We start from the raw sequence: 7305 nt of genomic DNA, 5'->3' as shown, positions 1-7305 counted from the left end.
CATGATAGTAATCGCCACCTAACACTCGGTATTTACCCACTTTTCTGCTTGTCTTCTGTCTCCCTCTAGAATGAAGATGGCAGGAGGCAGAGACCTTGATCTTTTTGGCTCTTTGCTATCCCTTGGGTGCCTGGACCATACCAAGCCTCAAGATCGATTTGTGGAATGACAGAATGACCTATGATATGAGTAATTTGGGGTTCACTGAGGCTCGTTTTATGGCTTGGTAATGGTCTGGTTTTATAACTGTTTCCCGAGTATCGATGAGGATGTGTCTTTGCTAACTGTCGAGTACAGAATCCATAAATGTCCCTTCAGTCCAGTTTATGGCTGATGTTATTGAAACTTTCTACATTCCTATTACATTTTTGCCTACTTGTTTATGTCAACATCGCCCGCTTTAACAGTAGACGTTATGTGCCTAATAGTTGACAAATGTGTGACAATTAGGCACATCACATACATTATCTCTCTTATCATAGTAATCATTCCAGTTGCTATCATTATGCAGTAAATGACCCCAAATTTCATAGCCAAAAAACTCCCAACATTTTCTTATGCTCACAGATTCTATGGGTCGGGAATTTTTGTCCAGCAGAGTAGGGAGAGCTCATCTCTGTTCCACAGTGCCTGGGGCTTCAGCCTGGCAATGCCATGGCTGGGGCAACTGAGGGCTAGGGACCAGGATCGCCTACAGGTATCTTTATTCACAGGTGTGATGTTGATGCTGGCTTTCAGCTGGGAACTGCAGTGGGGCTGTCACTCCCTGAGGTCTCTCAACACATGTTGGCTTGGGCTTCCTCATAACGTGGCAGCTGGGGTCCAGGAGTGAGCATCCCAGGAGAAAGCACATGGCCTTTTTATGATCTAGCCTCAGAAGTCACTCAGCATCACTCTGCCATACCACAACCAGGGCCACATTCAAGAGGAGGGGACGTGGACCCCACCTCTTTATGGCGGGACTGTCAAGGTCACATTATATGAAGAACATGTAGGAGGGGAGATAGTATGGCAGCCATCATTGGGAAATACAATCTGCCCCAGCAGTCCTCTGAAATTGATTTTATTTTCTCAATTTTAAATTTATGACAACTAAGACACAGAAAGGTTAAGTAACTTGCCCAAGACCACTCGGCTAGTTAGTGGCAAAGTGAAGACTTAATCGTAGGTCTGTCTGACTCTAAATCACATGACTGATTGATTGATTGATAATCTATATGTGTGTGTATATATATCTAATTCATTTATACTCAAGCGTATTTTTAAAAATAATTTAAGGGCCGGGCGTGGTGGCTCACACCTGTAATCCCAGCACTTTGGGAGTCCGAGGCGGGTGGATCACGAGGTCAAGAGATCGAGACCATCCTGGTCAAAATGGTGAAACCCCATCTCTACTAAAAATACAAAAAATTAGCTGGGCATGGTGGCGCGTGCCTGTAGTCCCAGCGACTCAGGAGGCTGAGGCAGGAGAATTGCCTGAACCCGGGAGGCGGAGGTTGTGGTGAGCCGAGATCGCGCCATTGCACTCCAGCCTGGGTAACAATAGCGAAACTCCGTCCCAAAAAAAAAAAAATTTAAAGTGGCTAAATGCAAAAATCATAAAGTTTCATATTCAGAAAGTAATTCCCATAACTTATTCATCCACTACTAGTATTTTTGGGTTCTCAGTAAGGTACATTTTTATGTTAGGTTTCCCAAGCATGAGGCTGGTTTTTATTTCTGCTTAATGCAATTATGAACAACGATGAACTAACAAGCGAGAATAATCAACTTTCCAGGACCTGGGGCTCCTCCTTATTGAACAGACGGTCTTGGGAGGACACAAAGCTCCCCTCTGCTGCCTGCCCAGTCGAAAGAGCTTCTCTCAGACTTTCAACATGGAGACGACCCAGGAAGGCCAGGTGAGTCCGCCTTTCTCCTTCTCTTCCCCTCCACCGGAAGAGCAGAAATCATTACCCTTCCCCTTCCCCGCTTCACAGGAACATGCCAACCACGTGAGACCCAAGTCACTGGAGTCCAAGCACAGAGCGTTTTCAAGACTTCCCTGAACTGCTGGATCGAAAAGTGAACGGGACCCTAGAGACCTTGGGCTATTGTGGGCATCAGAATCCTGGGAACCCTTCCTTGAGATACAAATTCCCGGTACCCCCAGCCAGAGCTTCAGAATCCCCAGGCTGGGGCCTGGCACATGTTAAAAGCTCCCCACATGAGTCTGTTGACCACCCTGGATGTAAACCAATGCTTCAGTCTGACGCCCATTATGCAGCTGGTAAACTGAGACCCAAGGGTGTAAGTGACCCCCACTTACTGACCCAGAGGGTCAGGGCCAGGCTGGGACCCCAACCTGAGCAGCCTTCTAAGATTTCCTTAAAGTACATTTTCTCTGCTCCAACATCGTGTCTCATGAGCCTGTTGGTTTATTAGGCTGAGCTGTTTAAAATAAATGAATGGTGACAACAGATTTCCAGGCCAGTCACAAAGACCACCAGACCTTGGTGCAGGACAAGCTGTTCCAATCACAGACGTTGCCTATTTTCATCCTCACTACAGGCCAAGAGGCAAAGTTACAGTCATGCCCATTTCACAGGTTGGGACACAGAGACCTTGAGAAGACATCTGTTTTAGCTGGGCTCAAATAGAACGAAGTTACCACATCACTGCTGCCTCCAGTTCCCTAATAGATAAGCCCACCTCCCAGGCACTGGTGTAAGCCTTTTACAAAACCTGTGGTGCTTGGGTGAGATCTATGTCGCACTAAATAGACTCTTATTATTCCTATTTAACTGATGATCCACTGACGCGAACATATATTGAGGCCTATTATGCAGCAGGTGCTTTGTCAGGTGCTATTCATTGTTCAAAGCATTTAATCATTTCAACAGAAGGCCCATTGCTCTACCCATTTTAGAGATCAAGAAACTAAGGTTTGGAGAAGTACGTAATTTGACTAAATTCGCACAGCTGCTAAATGGTCCAGGCGCCCGTGCTTTGATGCTCTCGTCAAAGTATATGAACAGGATGGGTGCAGTGGCTCACACCTGTAATCCCAGCACTTTGGGAGGCTGAGGTGGGCAGATCACTTGAGGCCAGGAGTTTGAGACCAGCCTGGCCAACATGGTGAAACCCCATCTCTACTAAAATGTAAAAAAAAAAATTAGCTGGGCGTGGTGATACATGCCTGTAATCCCAGCTACCTGGGAGGCTAAGGCACGAGAATCAATTGAACCCGAGAGGCAGAGATTACCATGAACCAAGATCAGAGCCTCCAGCGTGGGTGACAGGTCTCTCTCTGTCACCCAAAAAAAAAAAAAAAAAAAAAAAGTATATGGACAATGTACTCCTTTCATCGGGAGAATGTAAGCTCCCTATGGGAAACTTACGTTCTGTACATAACTTATGTACCAATATATGACCTATAAATTCCTTATAACAAGTAACTTATATACTAATACAACCATTTTTCCTCAATGCCAGACACTGCACAGTGGCAGGCATGCTGTAGGTCTTCCAATAACCCAGTGCAATGCAATTAAATCCAACTCAGCATGACAAAGACTGAAACATTCGGCCTGTCCTGGAAACAAATAGTACCTGGGTCCACAGCTCACCATCGTCGCCCGCCTGGCACCCAGCAGGGACTCAGAAGACAGCCTGAATGCGAATGTGGCTTCGGGGAGGAGCTGTTTCCTCATGAGCTTCCTCGCAGAGGTTCTACAAAGAGGGCTTTTTTGTTTGCAGCTGCGCAGCGAGCCCCCAGCAGGCCTTTGGGGAAAGCCGAGCAGAAAGCAGGCAGGTGGTTGTGCCAGGGCGGAGGTGGGGGCTTCTCCCCGTAAATCACCCTCTGGCACTACCGGTTCCCTCTCCGGAGCCAGCAACCCAGGGGCATCCAGCAGCCCCTCACTCCTGCCAAGCTAGGCAGGAAGCATGGCCTCTGCTTACTCCCAGTCCAGTCCCCCGAAGGGACTTGGTCTAAACCAGTGAGGTGTTTTCCACGGAAACCCTTCAATCAGCTATTGTCTTTCCGGCTTTACCTTTGGAAAGGTTTTGTTTTGCTTCTTGGGGAGCCCCAAGCTGGTCCTGAGATAGTGAGGGCAACATGGCATTCCCCAGGGTGTGCTCTGCAGCTGGGAGCTGTAGCTTCAGGTCTCTGCTCCCACACGTGGAGCTGGGTAAGCTCGCTGAGTCTTGTGGTCTCTCTGGTCGTCCGTTTCCTGACTGAGGCGGATGACTCCAGCTCTGTCACCCAGTGTGAAGTGCAGTGGCATGATCACGGCTCTCTGCAGCCTCCACCTCCTGGACCCAAATGATCCTCCCACCTTGGCCTCCTGAGTAGCTAGGACCACAGGACTGCAGGCTTGCACCACCATATCCACTTAATTAAAAATTGTAGAGATGGGGGTCTCTTGCTGTGTTGCCCAGGCTGGTCTTGAGCTCCTGACGTCAAGCAATCCTCCCTCCTTGACCTGCCAAAGTGCTGGGATTATAGTCATGAGCCACCACACCTGCTCTCAAAGCTATATTTTCTTCTATGTTTTTCATTTTATGATAATATTCTGAGATGTGTCCAATTCACCTAGAAAATGGCTCCCCCAAAAAAACTGTTAGTAACTCATGCCTTGTCTATTTTGTGAATAAAGTAAGCGCGAATATTGCTCCTGGTATAAACCTTTGGAAACATAAGTTTCATGATCCTACAGGCCCTTTAAATTATAATCCTGTGTCCAAGGCTTGCTTTCTCCAAAAGCAGATGGAGGTTGGCCATGGCTTACAAGGTGGGCAGATCACCTGAGATCAGGAGTTTGAGACCAGCCTGGCCAACATAGTGAAATCCTGTTTCTATTAAAAATACAAAAATTAGCTGGGCATAGTGGCAGTCGCCCATAATCCCAGCTACTCAGGAGACTGAGGCAAGAGAATCACTTGAACCCGGGAGACAGAGGTTGCGGTGAGCTGAGGTCGCTTTACTGCACTCCAGCCTGGGTGACAACAGTGAAACTGTGTCTCAAAAATAAATAAATAAAAATAAATCTAAAAAGCAGATAGCATGCTTGCTTCAGCAGCACATATACTAAAATTGGAACAATATAGACAAGATTAGCATGGCCCCTGTGTTTAAAAATAAATGAAAAAATAAAAAAAGCAAGTAATATATACTCATTGAACGAGGATTCCCCCTTCCAGGAACTCATCTTACATACACAGTTGTCCACTTGTGAAACGATACATATACAATATTAAAAGACTCTTTGTATTAGCAAAAATAAAAATTGACAAGAACCTAAAATTTCAGCTGGGAATAAATTAAATATGGATTAAATGTGTACTATAAGGAGTTACATGGGTACAATGGAATACACTGCAGCTGTAAGAAAGAATAAAGAGGGTCTGCATTAACTCTTGTGTAATCATCTTCAAAATACACTGTTAGATGTAAGGGAGAAAAAAGGGGTCCAGATGCAGCGGCTCACACCTGTAATTCCAGCACTTTGAGAGGCCAAGGCAAAACCAGCCTGGCCAACCTGGTGAAACCCCGTCTCTATTGAAAATACAAAAATTAGCTGAGCATGATGATGCACGCCTATAATCCCAGCTATTCGAGAGGCAAGAGAATCTCTTAAACCCGGGAGGTGGAGGTTGCAGTGAGCCGGGATCGTGCCACTGCACTCCAGCCTGAGTCATAGAGTGAGACTCCGTCTCAAAAAAATAAATCAATAAAAAGACACAGCTCAGAACAATCCTATTGGATGCTTCCCTGTGTAAACAAGAATGAGATAAGATGTCCAGGTATTTGATCACATTTGCACACAGTGTATCTAGAAGGACCTGTATGAGCTGGGAACACTGGACGCCCTCACAGAGGGGAACTGCGTGGCCAAGGGAAGGGATCTTTTTGTGTCTTTAACATTTTGAATCATGTGATTGCATTTGCCTTTCAAGATAAATATTAAGATCAATTTCTTAAACTGAATAAGCGAGAGAAATCTAGGATCACTCTGTGTCTGGGATTGGCCAGTATATTCCCAAGGGACCAGAGAGTAAGTATTTAGGCTTTTCAGGCTAGTAAGAGCTCAGTCACCACCAACCTCAGCAATGTCTTTGAAATTCAAAAGCAGCCATGGACAGTAAGTAAAGGAGTGGGTGTGGCCATGTGCCCTCAAAACTTTATTGAGGATGCTGAAAACTTTAATTTCATTTAAGTTTCACGTGTCATGAAGCATTCTTCACTTCAGTTTTCCTCCAATTGTTTAAAAATGTAAACCTATTCTTAGCTTATGGAGCTGTCACTGGCCAACTCCCGCTCTGTGGCGATGGCCTCTTCATTTCCGCAGTGATCTCACTACAGCTCAGGGGTGTGTCCAGCTCGGGGCACCCCGGTGAAGAGGAATGTTAACCTGCAAACTGGGATGCCATCGGTCTGGTGCCAGGACAGGAGGAATGTTGAAACACTTGGGGCCATAGATCCTAAGGAAAGAAAATTTGGATTAGGGGGTAAGAGCAAAGTGGAATGAAAGCCGCCATCAAGTAGGTGACAGGCTGTGGGAGGGGGTGGTCCCAGTCTCAGATACAGCGTGGCCAGGTAGGACAGGTAGCTTTGAGGCTCACCCAAAGGAGAAATATTGACCATGCCTAGAGTTTCCGTGGACAAGGAAGCCCTGGAGCAGCAGCTGAGCTGCACTTAGGGCACCAGTGGATCAGTGGCTGGGATGCCCTCGGTGTCCCCACCCCATCCTTGTTCTCACTACCTCAGGGCACGCGCATGCTCCACAGCCAAAACCTGCAATTTTTTTTTTTTTTTTTTTTTTTTTGAGATAGCCTCACTCTGTCACTCAGGCTGGAGTGCAGTGGCACAATGTTGGCTCACTACAACCTCCGATTCCTGGGTTCAAGAGATTCTCCTGCTTCAGCCTCCCAAGTACCTGCGATGACAGGCACCCACCACCACTATTTTTAGTAGAAATGGGGTTTCACCATGTTGGCCAGGCTTGTCTTGAACTCCTGACTTCAGGTGATAAGCCCGCCTCAGCCTCCCAAAGTGCTCAGAAAGAAAAAAAAAATTATATAGGCTCGCAATCAAGTGCATAATAATTATTTTTTCTTTTCTTTGCATTTGTGAGTGAAAATTCATCTTTCAATCCTGACTCCTCGATGCCACTTTAAAGAAGACTTAACCTCATCTCATTCCGATTCCCTCCATGATTTCCAGGGATTTCTCATCTCTCTGCGTTGAATCCAGTGATTCAGATGATTTCCCTCATCCTCCTTCTTCCTCCCTGGGGTTCCTCAGGGTCTCCGTCCAGACTGCCG

The 7305-nt window shown here is 46.4% G+C and overlaps 1 non-coding gene across 1 annotated transcript; it reads left to right on the top strand.

The window, feature by feature from the left end:
* Window positions 1–5044: 5044 nt before the first annotated feature.
* LOC116559646 lies at window positions 5045–5152 on the top strand. Its single transcript, XR_004272551.1, has one exon. It is a non-coding gene; the product is annotated as a U6 spliceosomal RNA (small nuclear RNA).
* The last annotated feature ends 2153 nt before the right edge of the window (window positions 5153–7305 follow it).

Source organism: Sapajus apella, unplaced genomic scaffold, assembly GCF_009761245.1.
Source record: "Sapajus apella isolate SASKATOON/1434 unplaced genomic scaffold, GSC_monkey_1.0 scaffold23, whole genome shotgun sequence".
Classification (NCBI taxonomy): domain Eukaryota; kingdom Metazoa; phylum Chordata; class Mammalia; order Primates; family Cebidae; genus Sapajus; species Sapajus apella.
Note: the sequence above shows the minus strand (reverse complement) of the source record. Positions and strands in the feature narration are given on the sequence as shown.